The sequence below is a fragment of the Chroicocephalus ridibundus genome, chromosome 1, assembly GCF_963924245.1.
Source record: "Chroicocephalus ridibundus chromosome 1, bChrRid1.1, whole genome shotgun sequence".
NCBI lineage: Eukaryota > Metazoa > Chordata > Aves > Charadriiformes > Laridae > Chroicocephalus > Chroicocephalus ridibundus.
The window spans coordinates 156,750,243-156,771,840 of record NC_086284.1 but is presented as its reverse complement, the minus strand read 5'-3'; the positions used below and the strand labels follow the sequence as shown (position 1 = coordinate 156,771,840).

The 21,598-nt window shown below is 42.3% G+C and overlaps 1 protein-coding gene across 1 annotated transcript in view; it reads left to right on the top strand.

Moving 5' to 3' along the window:
• Positions 1-13,286: 13,286 nt before the first annotated feature.
• PTN (pleiotrophin) overlaps positions 13,287-21,598 on the top strand; it is an 82,642-nt gene continuing 74,330 nt past the window's right edge. The window contains exon 1 of the mRNA XM_063319682.1: positions 13,287-13,639. The gene's annotated coding sequence lies outside the window, so the exon portion shown is untranslated. The remainder of the gene's footprint in view (positions 13,640-21,598) is intronic.

Here is a 21,598-nt window from a genome sequence, read left to right as displayed (position 1 = left end):
TGCTCCCAGACTGTGATGCTCAGTTGTAATTGTCGCAGATCTGCACTTTTGTCTTACCCAGACATATTGAACCTCCCTGTTGCTGCTTCACTTCTTTCCTAACCAATATGAGTGTTTTTGGCAGCTCTTTGCCGTGTATCCTGACTAGATCACAGAAAGAACACAAGCAAACAAAAGCAGGTGACTACGGGCTTCCTTCGGACACACAGCAAGAGGTGTTTTTTCTACTCCTGTGGAAAGAAAGCTCCCTTAGGTTCTGCAGTCACAGCATTTAGTCAACACTTGATGGATTGTTTCACGGGAGGAGAGATGGATGCTACAATTTCAGTATGTTCTCTGGTGGCTGTTTTCTCACAGGCATTGCATGCAACATCCTCTTCTGCTAAACACAGCAGAACTCCTTAATGGCAGGGCGTAGGTTTTTTGCTTAAGTGTTGTGGTTTGGGCTGGGTAGGCCACTAAATGAACAAAAATTGCTTTCTTTAACCTCTCCTCCTTCAAAGAGGGAGAGAGAATAACAGAGAGAGACACTTATGGGTCGAAAAGAAATTAAACTATAATGAAATATTAATAATAAAAGGAAAATATAATAACATTAATAAGAAAATAATGAAATATATACAGTATATACAAAATCAGTATCGAGCTCCCAGGATGAGAATCATGTCATGGGCAGGCACTGGGAAAGTCCCAGACTGGACTTAGTGATGGATGGGAAGTGGATGCCAGATCTGGATTCAGGAACGCAAGGATCAGGATCAAAGGCAGACAAACAGAGTCCTCCTCAGATGCTGTCCATTGAAAAAAGAGATTGACCCCTTTGATCCCTCAGCTTTTATACTGAGCATGATGCAGATGGGATAGAATACCCCGTTGATCAATTTTGGGTCATCTGTTCTGTCTGCTCCTCCTCACAAGTGCAACCCCTCTACCATCTTCTGCTTCTGACCCTCCAACGGGACATATAACAAAGTTAGCTTGGCTGTTATAGCAATAAGTATAAGCAAGAGCCTCTCTGCGTACCATTCCCTGGTATTAACTATAAACATCAGACGTTATCTGCTAGAGGTAGACACTGAAAAATATGCCATTAATTCCAGAGAGTGCAGTTAGTTAGAAGAGAAATTGGTTCTGTTTTACCTCAAAACAGGACATCAAGGTTTCCAGGTCTACCACTACTGGGAGACTTGCTCAAAGCCTTTCCAAGTCAGAGAATCTCTAGCTACTCTAGCCACAGTTATTTGGGGGGGGGGGGGGGAAGGAAGGGACTAGCTCTCACTGAGTGACTGATTGCCTTCACAAATTGTCTTTGCTGTTCCTAGATATCTCACTTCAGAAAAAAGCTTAACTGCACCTCCTGTTTAATGTGAGAGATGTGTTATGGCTCACCAACTGTACACAGATCTATGAGCCTGCTGAACCCAAGATGGATGTGGGAGTCACCATGAGTAACCTCCCACAAGAAGCCTTTAGGAACTGTAGAAAGCTGTCTGGATCCCAAAGCTGCACTTTGTCAACGTGCAGACTTTCATGACAAACCTATATGCTTATTAAAACACACACTGAATTTCTACTGCTGTGAAATACAAACATAGGCCAATTTGGTTTGGTGAGGACATCTGGTTCAACCCCACACTCAAACCAGGGTCAACTTTGAAGTTGGGTCAGGGTGTTCAGGGTCAGATCCTTGCATTTAGGACCATTATTTAGGTCTTATCAAGGCCTTCCTTGGGTTTATATAAAAACAGAAAAAAAGAAAAAAGTACTTGCTGTAAGGACCTGGGAGGATGAATAGACAAATGGACTATTATTGCCCCCATTTTGGTAATCTGAGGCAACACAAAATGTGTGTGACTCCTAGAGTCAGGGACTGAACACACCACAGCCACCTAAAGATAAGTTTCTTTCACTTACTCAAAGACACCCAGGAAATAATTGCTAGAAAAAGAACAGACCTGCAAGTCCCCTGGCTCCTACTACGTTAACTTCACATCTGGCAAATTTTATTGCTCTATGTGTCTCCTATTGAATTTTCTAGTTTCTCCAGTCTCTCTTGTGCTGAGGGTTGTTTCATGAACTTATGCACTTTACTTTGAGTTGTTGGGGTTTTTTGTCCCCTGAAGCTAAAAGTTGCATCCCTATTGTGCGGAAAATAGGAAACACATTTGTTCTTCTCAAATGTGTTGGGCCTTTAAATGGAAACTGGGAGGAGAAGGAGGGGACAGCCTGCAGCCCTGCCACATTCTTTCCATTGATATACACGACACCAGGCAAAAGTTGTATTCTGAACCCCTGAAACAATAGATATGGAAATGTTTTCTCTTTTGTTTTGTTTTTCTTCTGTCCCTTTTAAAGTGAGCATAGTGTTGAAAAGCACTGCAGAGCCTGGTCTAGGGCTCGTGTCCTCTGTTAGGCCATACAATAAGACAGAGTTGCTTACCCCACAAGTTCAAATACCAGCATACTGGCCAACAACAACAACAAAATGGTTTTATCTCAGTGTGAACTAAGCGTAACAGTCAAAAAATGATCTGCTCCAGGGTACAGCTGTGTTCATGCTTACCTAATTGTGGCCATGGAGAAGCAATGCGCTTGACTGGAAGAAGCAAATGCAATTTCCAGGCAAGCAGGTAAGTAATTCCTCATCTTCCTGCCACAAGGGTATGAGGTGTAGGTTCCTATGCAGGTGTCGTGCTGTAGATACAGTTCAGCAATCTGACTCAGGTCTCAGCCACCACTGTCTTTCAGTCATTTTCTTGTCATTGTGTTCTTGCGTAACCATGAAATAAAGGAGTCTAATGAGGTCTGGTGCAGCCACAAGCCAAAAGAGCAAGCTGCACTACTGCTGTTTGTCACGGGATTGGAGCAGGCACAATGCATGGGCTGAAACTCTGGAGGCAGAGAGTGTCCAGTTTGTGTCCTATACATACACACACAGAGGCAAGCTAGCATCCAGGGCCTTGAACTTAGACTCAGCATTTATTTCACTTACTAATTAAAAAAAAAAAAAAAAGAAAAGTAAATGCTGAATTTAACTTAGCCATCAGTTTTACCACCAGTATACAGCAGGCAATAATATTGATGAAGCTTTTGGTTCTCAGATGAAATGTGCTACAGTAATTAATAACAATTGAAAAAAACTAATTATACTTAAGGTAGAGCTGCTGTTCTAAGCCACCTTTTTTCATTTGTCTCAAACTTTCAAACTCATCTACCTGAAATAACTCTGCCCATTCTTGGCTGTCACTCTGAAGTATTAATTAAAAAAAAAACAAAACACACAAAAAACTGCTTTCCACCACAAAGAAACAAACCTTGAGCAGAAGTGAGTAATTTAATCTGCTTTATATGTCAATTAAGCAAATGTTTTTCAGAGGTCATAATGCCAAATTTGGAACAAGAATGGTCGTCAAAAATAACAGTTCAGTCTTGTCCCATGTCTTAAGTATTGATGAAATGTAAGAAACAAGACTTCTTCAAGCTGGAGGACGTTTGGTTAATGACTTTTACAGTTATGAATGTTAGGGTTTTCACAATGTTGGTGAAGTAATTCTGCACACAGGGAACAGGAAATCACTTTCCATTTTCTTTAATTTGTCTTCATTTTTTAGACAGCCTGAGCTTTACATTGGTCTGTATTCTGAAGTGGTTCCAGATTCAATGCTCTTTCTCTTCTCAACTGCCCCAAATAACAAAGCACCTGAATGTTAAAATGGTTTTGTTGGCCTTTCTCAAATTCTGTTCAATAATCTTAGTGGGTGAGATTTGAATTCTGAAAAGTTGTAATCAGAGGAGAGTTTGAATCAATAACGGTTTTGTGACACCTTGAGCGATAGCTTGATGTTCAGTGAATCTGAGTACCTGTGATCTTGAAGTTTTCTGAACACATTGTTATCGCAGCCTGAGAAGGTGCAAATTCCAATGGATTTACCTGTCATGCTTTTTTTTTTTTTCTTTAATGACAGTTAACCCAGCAAAATTTGCCTTAAACCCCCTTCCTAGATCAATTCTTCTAGTACAGTGATAGGTAATTTTTCTGACTCACTCACGCAGCTGGCTTATGATGTTTCTGGAGAAAATCATAGGTGAGAACAGGCGCCACACTGAGTAGAGTTTGCATGCATGTCTGCCTACGGTCTGATCGGGGCATTCCTTACAGAATGTATCTGAGTATTAAACAGGCTGTGGGGGAAAACCCAGCTGTGAGGGTTCATATAAGACTGAATAAAAATGTTATCCCTGTTAATAAACCAGGACTCTATAAAGAATGACCTTTTCCTGGCCAGATCAGGTAGGGTACCAGTTTGCAAGGACTTCTCCCATCTTTACTTTTCAATTTCATGCATAAAGAAAACCAAAAAAACCCCACAAAAAACACACTTGCTAAACAAGTTAATAAATTCTCAGTACTTCTTTCATCATCAGAACAACCAGGGGAAAAACATTATATAAAGAGCATTGAATTACACTTGTGACCTGGTCCTATGACTATGCTTCAAAATTAGGTGTTTCTCAGTTTTTTGACCAACGCTGTAGGAATAGTTTGGGACATAAAGGGAGTATCATTTTACAACATTCCAAAACAATATTTCAGCTGGAAAATGAATGGTACCTGTAGATGCTAGAGCAAAGACAGGCAATCTGACTATGAAAGTGCTCCTCATTTCCTATCCCAGACAGCTGAAACAAAACAGATGTCACAGAAAAAAGGAAAAAAAAAAACAGGAAAAAAGAAAAAAAACTTAATCAAAATCTAAAACATGTCACTAAAGAAAGAGTTCAGACAACAACAGTGATACAGGGTCATAGATTCATACAAACTCCTTGTTAAAGACTCATGTTTTCTACCTTCTGAAAAAATATGATGGAGGAAACGTAAATAGGCAAATTATACTGGGAGCATGGGCATTTTTTTAAATATTGCAAACATTTCATTAAATATCATACTGCCTTTAGGCAGTTAACAGTGGTTCTTAACACAAATCTTGTGTTGCTGCTTTCAACTCCTTGACGGTGGTACAATTTCTAGATATGCATTATTTACACTGTCCTAATAGGATCTTATATTAGCATCATTCAGATGAAGAGAAGGATGCAGGTTATTTAAAGAGAGCGGGAAGACTGCTGAAGACAGTGGAGATGCAGAGAGGGAGACAGAGCTCAGTCTAACTGTTTGGAAAGGTCTGCTTTGCAATATCTTAGTGTTTAGCCTGAATAATTGGAAAAGAAATAGCCTGGGGAGGCAAAAACAATTCTGAAGACCTTTAAGTAGAAGTATATGCAATCTCTTGTACTGTTGAAATGCAAATTGAAAAAGCAATAATATTGCTACTGAAGTACAACTTCATCCATTCTCTTAGGTTCTGCAAGCCTATTAATATCATATCAATAATGGTGTACACTAATTACCATTAATACTAAAATTAGGACAAAAGAGACTACAGACCTTAGTTAAGATTGTGTTCCTTTGTTTTAAACATTGCATATATAATATTAAAAGATCATGGGATCTTCAAAAGGCACAAAGTTCCTCATGGATCTCAGAAGAGTGAGGATAAGACTCTGCTTCCTAGCCATTTCCCAGTAGAAATAATAATCCCAAAGACCAACAGAACTGTAGATTGTACAGTTACCCTGATTATTCCTGCTCCTCAAAGTAGAACCAAGTGCATTTGATCAGACTGCCCTCCTCTTAAAATCTCCATAATTTCACTCTAAGAATGAATGGTATAGACAAAATGATTACCAGCAATAACTATAGTGGTTTTGTCAAAATAAGCCTAAAATTAGGATTGTTTGAGTGATGTCAGAATGCATTCTGCACAGGAAGACACCTTCTCCTGTGTTCTTCCTCCCTTCCAATTCCTGGTGTGCAGAAGGAACCACTGAAGCGAAGAATATTCTGGAAAAGAAAACGAAAACAACATGTAAGTATGGCTACTTTCTTAAGTCTTTCTCACTATATTGTCAGTTTCTATAGTTAAAAATGTGAAAAAAAAAGACTTTGTGAGACAGGTTCCAAATTTTAAACATTTATATGCATTATATATTATCATATATGTTATAGATTTTAACACATACTCTGAATGTTTTTATTAACTTTGGATTTTTTAAACAGCTTTTTAACATTTATATTCTGAACTTTTCCTGTACAAAAAGCGGGAGTGGAAGAATCGGGACTTTCTCCCCATTGTTTTCTTGTACACTTTTTCCTATTCAAAAACTGCATGTCTAATGCAATCACATAATGCTGGGAACTTGATCTTTGGGGAAAAACTTATATCATTTAGCAAGAAGTGCTAGCATTACCCATAGTAGTCCCCACACTTCGACATCAGTATGAAATGTGTAATGTGAATGTTAAAGGGTTTTAATGTCTTCATTTTTTTTTTAATAACAACCAGTCCAGCTCTAGGTCTGTGAATGATGATGCCATGTTTTGTTAAACTCCTGAGCGTGAAAACCTAGATCAAGCTGACGTTGAAGCCAACAGCATCCCACAGGAGTTTCCATCAAAGATGTATTGTGCTTTATGAGGGCCATGCAACTGGCTCAAATCTCAAGCAAGAAATTGCCAATAAGTTAAGAACAGATGTATCTAATTTTGTTCTTATGGGGGGAAAATCATGGCCATTACATTAACTAATGAGGTATTGCACATGCGCAGGTTATAGCTGTTCGTCTTCCAGTTCCTATGTTTCTAACAACAGGCCTTTATGTTGATTTCTCATTTGTGTGTGTGTGTCTATATCTATACATTATATATGCCGTAAATTTCCCACTTGCTATAGTTATTTCTAAAAATAGTAGCAGGGAAAGGATCCTACTTAACCTTAATACAATTTCACTTTTTATTTTTTTATGTGAAAATATCTAGCCAGCAAGCTATCACCTGAAGAGCTTTGCAACCTCATCATCCTTGGGAGCGACCATTTTTAGGGCCTGAATTTTATTATGTCCTATTTTATGGATGAGTGGATGAGTTGCTGTTTCTTTAACAACTGCCGGTCTCAGCGCGGACTTGACTTTACTACTGTGAGTGCTAATAGCTAAAGTGAAGAAAAAAACCCTCTGTTAGTGTATGCAAACTTATACTGTAACCATTAAAAGAGTGAGCTGATGAGCTCAACTGGGGACTGAGGCTGAGCCACTAAAGTCTTGGAAGAGCCAGCTATAAAGAATTCTCGGTAATGGTATTTCTGAACATGTTTGATAATTACTTGTCAATATTATATTCTCAGTGTTTCTTTTGTTGCTGTGATTTCACTAAAATTCATAATCAAGGATTTAGCTGTCTGTTCTGCACTTGTACTGAAGGAGAACATCTCATCATTTGATTGCACATAAGAAAAACTTGTCAAAACCACTTATATTTGTCTTTGAATGTGAAGTCTAGCATCATTATAATTACACAGGTGAACCCTTTACCAATTGATAAAGAAATAATTTTAAAAGGCAAGAGAACATTTTGATGTGTGGAATATCTTCTTTGTTCATACTTTCAGCTCAGAGTTGTGTTGCTTGTGTCATACCACGGATGCAGGGAGTGTCCTAATGGTCACTCTCCACAATAGTAGTAATTAATTCTGAAGGAAATATATGAAGAAATATTTCTTTTAATCATATGTCCTGGTTCGGGGTGGAGCAGAGCCAACTTTCTGTTCAGTGCGAGAGGCTCTTGCTCTTACTTGTTGCCGTGGCAACCAGGGTGAGCTGACTTGGTTGTTTACCCCATGGAGGGGTCGCACCTGTGGGGAGGAGTGGACAGGTCAGGTGACCCAAACTGACCAATCGGGTGTTCCATCCCCATCTGCCATGCTCAGTGTAAAAGCTGAGGGATCAAAGGCGCCAAGTTGGCTCTCTGTCTCCTGCTCTTCTCTGTTGGCTCTTTGTCTTTGGAGCTTCTTCAGTGGGTTCTTCTTCCATGGACTGTTTCTTCAATGGCTCTCTTTCTCCAGTGACTGACATCTGAGGAGGACCCTCTCAGCTCATCTGCCTTTCGATCCCAGTCAGTGTGTTCCCGTTCCCATTTGTCACCGAGTCCAGTCTGGAACTTTCACAGTGACATCCCCCTAGGAACTTGATCCAGTTCTGTATATATTTATTTATATTGTATCTATTTCATTGTATTTTTTTTATTATTTTAGTATTAATAGTTCATTAAAGTAGTTTAGTTTTTTTCTAAACTTGTAACTCTCTCTATCTCTCTTCTTCCTCTCCTTAGAGCGAGAGGTGGGGGAGAACATCTGTCATCTTGTCATCGGCCAACCTGTCCCAAATCACGGCGTTATATAAACAGAATGAAAGGTACTAATTATGTATTTCAAAATGTGGTTACCCTTGTTTTACCTTTAACTGGAAAATGGTTGTGTGTTATGGTTCAGCTCATAGGCGCAGGGTTGGAATGCTTTTCATTTTCCAATCACTTGACCGCTATGTAGTTAGCGCCTCAAATTTGTTATCGCTGGCTTGTCACTGCGAATAAAATTGCCCATTTCAGTTCAGTGTCTAGGGGAAAGCTATTTAGTACTATGACTGATACTAGCCGACTGTCTTAATGAAGTATCAAGGACTGATTTGGTGGGATTATAAATACTCCCTTCTCTACTTCTAAAGCCAGTCCTTTCGTGGAGTAGTTAGGCATGTGGGTATAGTACTTTGAGAAAAAATAGGTATTAGCAAATCAAATTCTTCCTGAGAGAAACTGATAAAGGAAATTTGCCTTCTATTTATTCAGTAATTTTCTGCCAGAAGTTTGAAACCAAATCAAAATGTCAACTTTACTGGTTCTGTTTCGATGGAAGAACATTTTGTTTCTGCATTTTGCTTTGATTTTTACCCAAAAATACATAGTGATAAAACTCCAGAAAACAGAACAAAGCTGGTAGCTTTTGCTCAGCCCTTCAAAATTAAATGGCTTTTTGTTTTGGTTTATAGTTCACCCCGAACTGTAAAACCAGAGTGAAATGAATATGTTTATTTGAATAGGAAAAAAAAGTGATGGTGTACGCAAAGCAGGAATCTTTTTACCATCGTTAAGATTTTTTTTATATATACAAAATAGTCTTCAAATCCTGGATATGTAGGACTTCCATTCCCAGGATTGCCAGCACAAAGGAAGAAAACAGTAAGAGAAGCCAACATATGAACAGCAGTCTTTTAAATGCTGGGGATCTGGAAGGGCCTGCTGTGTTGCATTATATTTGTGGATTTCAAACTGCAGCGTGCAGATATATGCACATGAATAATTTTGAGCACAAGAGCTTTAATCCCTTTGTAGAAAATAGAATCAGTCAAATGTGTAAAGTTACAACATGTATTCATGGTTTGGTGACTGAAACTTAAGACCAAGTTCTGGGACACTGACTTTGTTTTCAAATATCTTAAGTTTTTAGCATAGGTACATGAAAGAATAAGTCTCCTGGGTTTGTGCTCTCTATTTGCCTTCTTCCACATACATCTGGGAAAACCGCTTTTTTACATACTGAATTACTTTAATACTAGGGAATGAGATATGAATTATTATTTTTGAACTCCATGGATTTTTCTACTCTAATTATAGGATGGATAGTCTCTGTGACAATACGCCTGCCATTGTGCAGGCTTGAAATGAAAGATAGAGTGAGATGGTACACAGCTCAGAAGTAGTTGATTTCAATCTTCGGTGCATTCACTAAATAATTCAGTATCACTAATGGAAATCTGATCTTAGCGCAGGAGTGGGGATGCAGGGCACTCAGTTGCCAGGGTTTGGCAGCTCAATAGCTCGGGAACGACAGTGGAGCAAAAGGTGAAAAAATCTTTAAATTATTGTCGAGTTCTCTTCTCTGCTTTCCTGGAATCACATTACATCTTCCTGGAGCTGCTGTTGCTGATGGCTAGGGAGGGCGAGAGAAAGAAATTGATATTTACAGCATATCTGAAACACACACAGCAAGCTCAGCCCAAGCTGACCTTTTAACTGGTGCGCAAGGGGTGATGTTGGCTCTTTGAAAAGTATAGCCTCGTTCCACTCAGCAGTGGGACCAAAAACAGTGAGGCGCTTCATGGGAGAAAATTGCATAAAGCCTTGTCCTCTGACTTTGTAGTTTGAGCTTGAGAGTCAGAATTTGTCAAGGGTGTCTTTGGAAAAAAGTGCAAACTCCTGTTAGAAGCTGATGAGATTCAAGTAACGACCTCCTTCAGGTGGCTTGTGCAATGACTATCTAAAAGCACTAAAAAACCCAGCTTCAGGGGGAAAATTTAGTTATTGTCAAAGAAAAAAACCAAACCACCTCAGTGAGAGGAAATTTATTATGGGTGGTTTTCTACATTTTGGCACAAACCATATCTAATGCTGGGAGTTTCTTTCCCCCAAGTTGCCTTGAACATTTACTGATTGAACTGGGATTCTAATTGGGATGTAATACTTTTCGATTGTTTATGAGAGCATTTCCATGTGGCATCAATCAGAAGTCCTTTTGTAACTTCTTATAGCCCTAACCTTCACTTTGCATTTTTAAAAGAAAATTCAGTGGTGTCTCTCTTTTTCATTAGGTTGCCAATTTTTGGTTTGGGTAACAAAGAGGATACATGAAAGTTGAAATTGGACTTCTACAGCTGCCAGTCCATTCCTCACCTCTGCTTTTTGATCAGAGTGGAACCAGCAGCTGTAAACAAATGTTGAGGATTTTAAAGGTAAGTATCACTGGAAATCTGCAAAAAATTGTCCTTTCTAGGTTAGCTGTGTGTCCACACTAGAAAGGCAACAGTCAAAAACTATTTTTTCAGTATGGATTTTTCTGTATGTCACAAGAAATGTAGATTAGGCTGTAGTTACAGACATCATGTAAGAAATAAAGCATTGTCTGGAAAACAAAGTCAGGAAAAACAAAACAGCAGAGGAGGTCTGGAGACAAACCTCTCCAACTTCACAGTTCTTCTAATAAGGAAAATATCACTGTGTCAAGTAAATCGTCATAGCTTATCATCCATCTGTCCCTTTTCTCCATGATGTCCTGTTCTTTCCCACTGGGAACCAGCACAATAGGCATCTTTAAGGCTGTGATTAACATATAGTTGGTGACTTTTTCTTGGCAAAAGAAGTTACATTGGCCCTCCCAAGACTGCTGTATTCACCAACTATCTCATCTCCTTCTATGTCTTTACGAGTTTTATCTCAATAGCAAAGGTTCAGTCAAGAAATTCCATTAATATCAAAGACATCAAACACCGCGGGCAATTTGGGGCAAAGAATATCTTTCTGTATTTGTACAGTGCTTATTGCAATGGAAACCTCAGTTAAGCCTCAAGGTGCCATTGAGACAGAAATAATATTAACATTAAAACACATTTACTTTTTGTCAATTGAAAACTGAGATACTTTCTTTTTCAGCTACAGGTGCTTCAGACCATAATCTGTCCTCTGAGCAGCTGTGTTAACCTCAACTGCGGTTTTATTTCGGACTTTCTGAGTCAAAGCCCAAGCTGTTATCACAGAAAACTAGTTTCTGTGCGTGTACACTCAGCTTCGGGACATTAATTTCTGAGCTATGGAAAACTAGGTATGAAGAAAAGCTGTGAGCAAATTTGGCCAAAGATTGTCTGTTGACATTGCTTCTAAAATTTGGTGGACAAATGAAGCTTCTAACGTCATGCACATCTTTGTGAAAAGCAGGTGCTTTCTGCAGAAAGTTTCCATTGTTTTCTGAAAAGCTGAAAATGTTAAGTTTTCAGTGTTTACCTGAGACTCAGCTTTCTCTATGGAAAAGAAGAAAACTCTTAACCCACTTCGATGCGGTCTGTTTTCATTTCAGTGAAGGTGAATTTACGGATCAGTCTTTGTCGTCTTTCCTACTTTTTCTTTGTTACACAGACATGATTGACCATCTGAAATGTGCTATTGTGGGCATATGGAGAAACTCTGAGGGCTTAAAACATCGACCACTACCAGGTGTTTTTTGCTGGAAAGTGTCTTCCTCTAGATGTTTGTGGTGCTTAGCACCGTGATGCCAGGATTTCCTTGAGAAGCCCTCAGGAGGGTACAAGTTACCTATCAAAGATCCATTCAGTTTTCACGCTCTGAAACACGAAGACGAAGTTTACTATTGAGTGCTCATTTCCACTCGTCCAGCTGCTAGAAAGAATATTCACTCCCGCTCCAGCCACTTTAGACTGCAAATCAAAGTTGTTGTTTTAAATTACATCACTGTCATTAAATCTGCCGGTGGTGCAAATCCTGAGCAGCCATGCCAGGACTAAACACATAACTGTGTGATGAAAAGAAGATGCCAAGGTGTGGATGGAAGGGAGTAGTTTACTTTACTAAGAAAGACTCCAGGTGGGTGCAATTGCCCACGCTGGGACCAGCCGCACAGTGCTTTTCATTGTCACAGATGGTAGGTGTTAGATGATGCAATGTGTACGGTGCCAGACAAATTACTTTTTTAGCTCATTCCTCGGGAAACAGGAGAAGAATCTGAACTGGATTTCCGTGCAAACCTGGAGCAGGAGCTGCAAGCTGCAACCCCAACTGAGACCCAAGCAGTCAATGGGCCCAGTCTTTCAAATCAAGGCAGAGACTTGCTCTGGGGATGGGGAATTACACCAAAATTGCCTGGAGTTTGGAACAAGTCCACTTAGTTTTAAATTAAACGGCGGATTGGGGAACACGCTTATTCAGTGGATGTAATGAACCTAAAAGTTGGGAAAGCCTGCTCTTAAATGAAAGCCTTGATATACGTCCAGCAAACGCTGCAACCAGAAGTGTTGAAGCACCATGACAAAAGTTGTTCTCATGGCGCTTTCAGCCCAAATTGAAATGAAAAGCTGGGGTTTTTTTATTATTATTTTTTGTTTCTCCCCCAGCCGTATGTCCAGTCCAACACTGCCGTGGGCTAAGTGGCAAGCTGGAAGTCAGCGAGGCTAAAAAGTTAAAAGCTCCCCAAACTCCGACAGCTCAAAGGCTACCCGGGCAAACGCTGTAGATGTTTGTGCCTGGAAAAGCAGCTGAGGCCCTGGCGAGCGCCGGCCGGGGGGGGTACCGTGAGGTGCCCTCACCCCGCCGGCGGCCGGGGGTGCCGCGATGAAGAGGAAGGGAAGTCGCCTGGGCTTACAAGCCCGTTGCCGGCGGCACGATCCCCCCGCCGCGGGGGCAACGGGAGCTGCCGCCGAGCCCCTCCGTCGGCGCAAGCCACCCCGGTGCGGTCCCGTCCCGCCCCCTCCCCACCCTCCGCACCCCCCGTCCCCGTCGGCGGGGGCGAGGCTGCCCCGCGGGTGACCCGCCCGTCGGGCGCGCCCCCGCCGCATCACATGAGGGGGCAGCGCGACCGCTCGCTCTGCCCCGCCGCCCGCCCGCCCGCCCGCCGCCCTCCTCTCGCCGCCTTCGCCGCAGCCCGGGCTCTGCCGAGTCAAAGCGCGGATCAGGTTCCCTGCCTCCAGTATAAAAATCTCGGCGAGAAATCTCCGGCGGGAGAGAGAGACGGGGCGCGGGCGGAGCGGGGCGTGAGGCGGCGGCCGGCGAGCCCGTCCGTGGGGAAGCGAAGGGACGCGCTGCGGCGGCGGCGGCGGCAGTAGGAGAAGCAGCAGCAGCCGCTGCTCAGCGGGGACGCCCGCGGCTCGCCCCTCTCAGCTGCGGGAGAAGAGATTTTTGCCGCCCGAAGTAAGTCCGAGGGGGCGGCGGGGGCTCCAGGGGTCTGCCCGAGGGATGGTGTCCCCCGCGCCCCGCTCCTCCAAGGGGAGGGTGGGAAGCGCTGCCCCCCGCCCTGCCCCGGCTCCGGGGGGCTAGCCCCGGCTCCAGGGGACTCGTCCCATCCCCAAGTGACTTGCCCCAGCGGGGCTCTGCGGTCCCGGCCCCATCTCGCCTGCCCTCGCCGCCCGGCGGGTGGCGGGGAGAGAGGCCGTGGGCTTGGGTGGGAGCCCGGACCCAGCGGGGTGGGGCGGGGGGGGCACCTGCAGCCCCGGAGACACCTGTCCGAGGGACAGGCGGGGAGCGAGGTCTGGGGGTGCCCGGGAGCACGAACGGGGTGGCGGGGGGGTGTCCCCGCCGCGCTTCGGGGCGGTGGGGAGAGCTGCCGCGCCGGACGGCCGCCACGCTGGGGGTGGTAGCGTTGGTTTGGTCCATGGGAGCGTTAAAAAGCCGAGGCAGGGTGAAGAAGAGAGAGGTGGCAGTGGGGGACGTGACCCAGCGGGGAAAGGAGGCAGGAGTCCTCGGGCTGATCCGTTTCGAGAGGACAAAAGGGCAGCAGAGTGACCCCATAGCGGCAAACCTCCTGCAGGTCCCAGTTGCCGTGTGCCAGGAATGTTCCGGTGGAGACTCGGGTTAACGAGGTTAAATTGTACCCTCAAACTGAGCACTTTAAATGTTATTTTTCTTGTGTCTTAGCCTTCTCATCCCTAGTTTACTTTTGGTGGAACAACTGAGTCCAGCAAGTGCTGATAGATCTATTTAAAACTGCCATCGTTAGTTTGTGTCTTTGACTTCCTCCAAAGGGGTAGGTTGGGACAAAATCTGGCTTAACAACAGTGAAAACACTGTTTCCTCCTGTTGAGCGTACACACTATTCTGCAAATGTGTTATGGTCTCCAACATCGGTGCTTCTAACTCCTTACCCTCGTTCATCTTCTCCTCTTTAAAAGTAGAGTTTTTTTTATAGAGGAAAGGTAGTCTTCATTCTTTGGGAGCTCATTGGCTTCTTTTACATGTCCCAGTTGGCTGTCGCACACTTCCACACTGCAAGTGGTTTGCTTTGGTGGTGAATATCTACTGTGCGTTAGCTTAGTGGTACGCGCTGAAGCTGGATTCTAGGATGTAAACCCTAGAAACTAGTTGGGTCTCCGGAGCACTGTGGACATGTTTGCGACATGCATTAAATCTTTCTCTGTGAGATAACCCTGCAGCTATGAGTAGTGGGTAGGTGTTTTAATTAGATCCTGTTTGCTCCAAGTGACTTGCATGACAGTGGAAGAATGCTTTACCTGTGGCTCATCGACTTTTGAACTCTCTGCCTGTTCCTTGTTTTCCCCTTGGGGCTTGATTGTTCCAAGCTTTTAGCAAAGTTCAACTTATTGGAAAAGAAATAGATGGAGGGTGTAACTGCATGTATTAGGGAGGAGGAGGGAAGGGATGGAGGGAAATAGAGAGATGGGAAGGGTATGGGAAAAGTTGTGACAAAGAAATACTCGTCTTTTATGTTTTCTGGACAGCGTGCTTGAACTGATGTAAATTTATGTGTTTTTTTTTTTTTTTCTGTGTATTTCTGTTTCCTCCATGCAAAGAAATAAGAATTAAGAAAAAGAAAAAAAAAAGTCTGAACTTTCGATCAAGAGAAATGGTCCGAAGGGAAAAAGGAACCTGCATATTTGGGACAAAATTTGCTAATTTGCTGTAGTAATGAAAATTTGGAAGTGAATGGAGAGGGTACTTCATTGGAGAAGACAAACAAACAAAAAAACAGCAAGAAAAAAACCTCCTGCATAGTTTAGTGACCCTCCCTAAATGGAAAGAAAGCAGGGGTTTAATATACCCATCTCCAGGCTAAACTTAAACTCTTCGGTGACTTATTGCTTATGAAGCTTTGGATGAAATTGAAGGACAGAAACTTACTGAATTAAGCGTGCTCCAGAGCAGGCTCTTAGGTGGAAAAAAGAGAAGCCAGCAAGAGGTCTTTCTTTAACACATGTCAAGTCTTTGTTTATAGTGTAGAAGTGGCCTAAGAAAAACAAGACTTTCTGCAATTATTCAGGTGTCTTTTGCCAGTTATTTGAGATGCTGCCTGTGGCTGATAACATCCTTGCCAGCAGAAGGCTGGTCTTACTATCGTATTACAAACTATAGTGCTGCTATCCCAGTGCCATATGCCTGTGTTCCTCTAGCGCCCATATTGACACTGAGAACACTTTGGAGGCTTATCTTATTCCTGACACAGCTGTACAGCTGATGGATGTTTTGTGTAGATTCATCTTTCTGTCACTAATGTGAATATTATTACTTAGCTGACTTCCAGCAATCGTGGCTCCAGCAAGGTATTTCCCTGACACGTCCTGTGTTTCTTCTCTATCATTCTGGGAACGGTTGTTCCCGACTCCTCAGGTAACAACTAAAAATAATCTTTTACAGGAGCTCTGAAAATGCACTCGTTTAACTCATACTCTATTTTATTTTAGTGTGTTTTCATGGCAGTGTGGATATGATTTATCAAGTGTTATAGTGCAGCAAGTGTTTTAGTGTAAGACTGGGGCGTTAGGGATGGAGCTGGCACTGCTCACGAAACCTCCTGCTCTGTTCGGGCCCCCTCATTACCTACACGCCCAACCGGGGTGTTTTCTGTGGGAACTGGTCTTTAACAATGTACGCTTCGCTTCGATATTTACAACCTCTTGCTGATCAGTGTATCAAAAGCATTTTCATTTAGAGGATTCATTTCAGGACTTTAATTGAGGAAATCTCTTTGTTTCAAGCCTCCATAATAAACCATTCAAAATGCTGTCTTTGAATGAACTAGGTCACTGTAACGCGCGCACACACAGGGTGATTCTCATCTGGTAGCCGGCATTCGGTCGACCCATATCCCTGGTGAGCTTGTCCCTGATTTATCCTTCTTGGACTGGCTTGTTCACAGGGAGCTTATGCTGAAAATTCACTGCTGGAGGTCATTCTCCATTCTTGGCATCTCTGGCAGCCTTAAGCTTAAATTGCAGCCTCATTTTCTATCCAATCAATACCACTCTTATGTCGCTGAGTTTCCATGGTGCCCCCAATCTTCTGTCTACATATTGATGTCTGACAGCAGGAATAGCATTCTGTGTCGCTATATATACTTACTAAACCTGTCAAAACTATTTAGGGTCTGTCGCACTAATTTATATCCATATCCTGATATTATTTGTATCTGTTGAGCTTTGACTGATGGAACTCGCTGCACTAAGGAATGAGCCCCAACAATGCACTCCAGGGATGGCTCGAGGGATGGACGTTTTGAGAAAGGGAAAAAGACTCTCTTCTAGAGTAGCTGGGGTAGTCTAGAATACTTTGAGCACAATAGAGTCATTTTGAAAACATACAAGTCTCAATGGCTCCAAGTTAATGCTTTGGAAATCATTCTCCATTGTGCTGCTCTGAATGCATAGAGGGTCCTCTCCGATGGAGCCGTGGAGAGGAAAATAGAAAAGTGGGCATTGTCAAGTGTTCAGCGTGCATTTGAGGAGGGCTGGGGGAAATTTGAGTCAGTTGTCTCACATGAGCTTTCTTCAGCTTTTATGAAGCTGAAATTCATTAATTAATGAAATTAAACGAGCGAGCAATGTCTTCTGTAATAGGGATGTTTGCGTTTTACTACAATAACTCCCAGAGCATTTTAGTTGCGTAAGAAACGGTATGGCGGTGTCTCCGTGGATTGACACAGCAGCAGTTAAACAAGATGAGGAAAGGCGTATCTTCTGTGTGTCATTAACTTCCAAGGGACTGATACCTGTTATTTGTGCCAACTGTAATAGATACTACATAAAGACTAGTAGATTTTTATGTATTTATTTATTTAAATATGCTTTGCAAACTGTTGAACGTATGTCAAATGGAGTTGGTCATCAGCTGGAGAAACCCTTTAATCCCACTACCTTTAACATGAGCTTGATCCAACCCATGAAATAAGAGTTGGCAGTCAGTATTGGAATTTGCTGCTTAAAATTTTGTGTGCTCTGAGTTGCCAGAAGAACTGGTTTTGTGATGCCAAGTTCATTAATACTTCTCAGACCCTCTTCAGGCTCACAGTCTTTTCACTAGTGAAAAGTAAGGACCTTTAAGACTTAAAAGGCCCTGTTGCAGGTGGTGTTTGATGTAGTGGTATTAAAATAGCTCAGTTTGTTAAGTTTTCAGCCATGGCTTACCTCATCATGGTAGAAAGGGTCAGTGGGGCTTAGCAAACTAGACGCTCTCTTGGCCAATAAGTCTCACCTTATTTTACTCCAAGGAATGGAATCACTGAACCATTTAAAATATTTGGCTCTACCTCCTGCCGTGGCACCATGATGATTTTTTATTTTTTTAAAAAACTTTTCTCATTTCCTTGCTTGCTTACATATGTGGGAGTGACTTTTTAAAAACTGTAGTCATCTTGCAGACTGCTTTTTAATGTCTTTCAGACCGAAGGTTGAGAGAACACAGCTGTAGGCAGTTTCATGGGAGATGAGAAGGGGGAATGTGAATATAATAAAGAGTTAGACGTATTACTGATGCAGCCAGGTGATTTCCACCCCCTCCGTCCCTCCACTCCAAAAAGCCTCTGCCCTTCCTTGCCTTCCCAGAAGAGCAGATTCTGGTTTCAACGTGGATAACCTCTGGAGGTGAGGAGTAGAGCAAACTATGTCCGAGGCAAAATCCGGTTTCATTACATTAAGAAAAATATATTATATATGTTAATTTGGGCCCTACGAGCATGTTACTTGGCAAGTGCCATTGATTGCATGGCAGCTTCGACAGAGGGGTAAAGACTTCTAGAGCAGAAGAACGTTACAGGAGTTGGGGATTTTCTGATAAAAATAGTCTCTGAAAATAAATAGTGCTTGGGGCTCCAGTCCACTGCCATTTAGTAAACTGGAAAGTTCAATTTTAAACAGGACCTTTCTCCTCTGAGGCCTGACAGCACTATTTCAGAGCTCATTAAATGTTTCACGCGAGTGTTAGAAAAATCTTCCTTCCTCATTAGTTTCTACGGAGTTCCAGTGTAGCTTGGACCTTGTAAACATCCCCCACTTAGTTGTAGATGATACTATTGTCAAGTGCCTGTGGGGAGGGAAGAAAAAGAGGGGAACTTCTCTAATATCTCAGTCCAAAAGCTTGTTTTGACACTGGCCCACCGCTAGCTAACAGTGTAAAACAAGTAGAATTTTTGCTGTCTTCAAACAATATTTTTGGAGCAACTCGCTGTCTGTGTAAGTTCTCCTCCCAAGATTAAAACCAGACAGAACAACTGGGAGGGAAGAGGAGGCTGGGTAGGCTTTTCTTTCCTTCACCAAGCCTCTCTCTCCACACCTAGCTGGTGGTCTGTTGTCTTAGTGGGGCTGGTCCAGGTGGCAGTGGAGGCAGGCAAAGCACTAGGGATGCTGGCAATGAGGTGGAGGTAGCCTGTTTCTCAGGCTTGAGTGCAAAGTTGGTCTTGATCTTCTGAGCTCATTAAGGAAGATAGACCATTCTGCTGTTGTATTCACTGTCTGACTTTGCTACCTGCATCCGCCTGTTGTCTTAGGCTGTCCCTAAGGATTAGAAAGGTAAAAAACAGTTAATTGTGCTCTACGGGTATATAAGAAAGGATGAATTCCCTGTGCGTTGACACAAGCAGTAAATACATAGCTATCTGTGGAAGTCAGAGTGTCCCTGTCTGATTGCAAGCAGTGAAAATGACTGAACTGGCTTCTCAGATTCAGTTCCATTGGATATCAGGCACAAAACCTTTTTTGTTCTTGGGTTTTGTTTCTCAGAGCCATGTGAACACTGGCATTAGTTTCATAACCAACTAAAGATGTTCTGATTGTTGCATTTAAGGCTTCCTTGTTTCGACTGGATCACTAGTACAGCAGATTTATTTATGTATGTATTTATTTTTTTTTAGCTATACTTCTCACACATCATGTATCTCAAAGTGCAAAAGAGCCTTAGTAGTGCAATGCAAATGTATGCGCCCATCTGTAGCCTGCAACAGAAGGCTCACAGTCTGGAGCATCTTTCCCTCTGTGACAGGAGCATCCAAAGTGTACTTAATACTGTGTGTAGGTAGTTCTCATATCAAAAACTTTGTATTTAAAAATAACTATTTTACAGGTGTTTTGTCTTTTTTTTTTTTTTTTTTTTTACAGGTTTACAGCATGCAAGCAACAGTGGAAAGACTCACATTGGCTCAAAATGCCCATTTTAACATTTCTGTGATGCTCCTCTAGGCACTTTGTTAGACGGTAATGGATGGATCTCTTAAGAAAGGTCTACTGTCTTTGAAAAAAGTGGTGTAGGAAGGGACTTAGAAATAGGCTTGGTATAAAGATGGCACCTCTAATACCGTGCTGTCTCTGTAGTGTTGTGGCACTGCAAACTCACAGTTTGCTTTTGGACAACTGAACTTCTTCCATTTCCATATTGAGATCTTTTTCAGCTCACTAAGAATCATATTCTTCCTGTCAAGCTGAGATTAATACTAAACCAAGCACACATCCTCCAACCATTATTCAGGCAAAGCTGATGCTTCAGCAAGAGCTTCATCATAATAAGAACTATAGATTTCAGCCTAAGATTTAGAAAGGTGCCCACCCATTTGTTTTGGTGACAAATTCTTCAAAATAAGACACAAATGACTTATAATCTGGTAAATGGTTGTGGCTCTTCTTGCACGTCTTGCAGCAGAATTTCATTACTTTTATTGAAAGTGCTTTTGGAGTGAAGCACCTTTTAGTAAATTAAAGATAAATCAAGAAATTGTTCTGATACTCTGCCTTAATTCTGGTAAGAAAACACTCTGTTCCTTTAGTTTGAACACTATAAATTATGTATTCAAAAGTAGCCTCCCCACTGCCACTATATTGAACGGAAGTAGTCTAAACTTCTTGTTCCACCTAGGGTGGTTTCTCCTGGAAACCCAGTCTTCTATGGTAGTGGCTTAGCTTTCCTTCTGGTACTGACGAAAGGCCCCTGAGATGCTCCGATTGCTCCCCAGTAGCTTGTGCCACCTGATTGCCTGGTTGTTTGCTTGGATTGCTGCCTTCTCAGAGGTCACAAAGATGTTTTTGTTTGTGCAAGAGTCACTTGCTTTTATTAGAAGTCTGCCTGGGTGCAGCTGATACGCAGTAGGGACTGAGGAGGGGTGGAAAAAGAAAATCTAAGGCCAACAGATAGGATTTTCAGAAATCTTCCAAAAATATAGCAAGCTTTGATTCGGGAACTTCATGTCGTTTCACTTATTAAATCCTCACTTTCCTAAGCTGTCCCTTCAGCCCATGTTTCTTGTCTGATCTGCGCGTTGTCAGATGCTTTTGCTAATCTCTGTAGTTGATGCTTGCTTAAGTGATTATTTGGCAGACGCATGTGAGCGGGCGTGTGTGTGATTGCCGTTGGCATGGCAGTTAGGATGATACGACATTAGCATACTTGCTCCGTGCTGCAGGCCTCCTCCTCTTCTAGGGATACTTATGCAGTGGGGAGGGGTAGAAGCAACCAAACAAAAAAACACAAGAAAAGAAAACCAACAGAAAGCCATGGGGGAGCCTGTTATGGTATGGTGATCTTCTGGCCACTTTGACCAAAGACCTACAGAGTTCAGAGAAGCCTAAAGGTTGCTCTTGTTTTTCTTCTATTACTAATCATAAATAGATAATCCACCATCAGAAGATTTATAAAGAGCTGCAGGGATTATGGGCTGCCTAAATAGGGGTATCTACGTTGAATCCAGTTCTCAGGAATTTCCCTGCACTCGGAAAATAGTGTGGGAACCGTGTTTATGGGGTGATGAAGAAGAAAAGGCAAGCTCTGTTCCCTTTGTGTTTGTTAGCTCAAGAACCTGTCTTTAAATGGGATATGGAGTTTAGTTGGTGTTTTGGACTCCTTAGTATTGAGTGGCCATTGGGATTATAGGTGTATGTG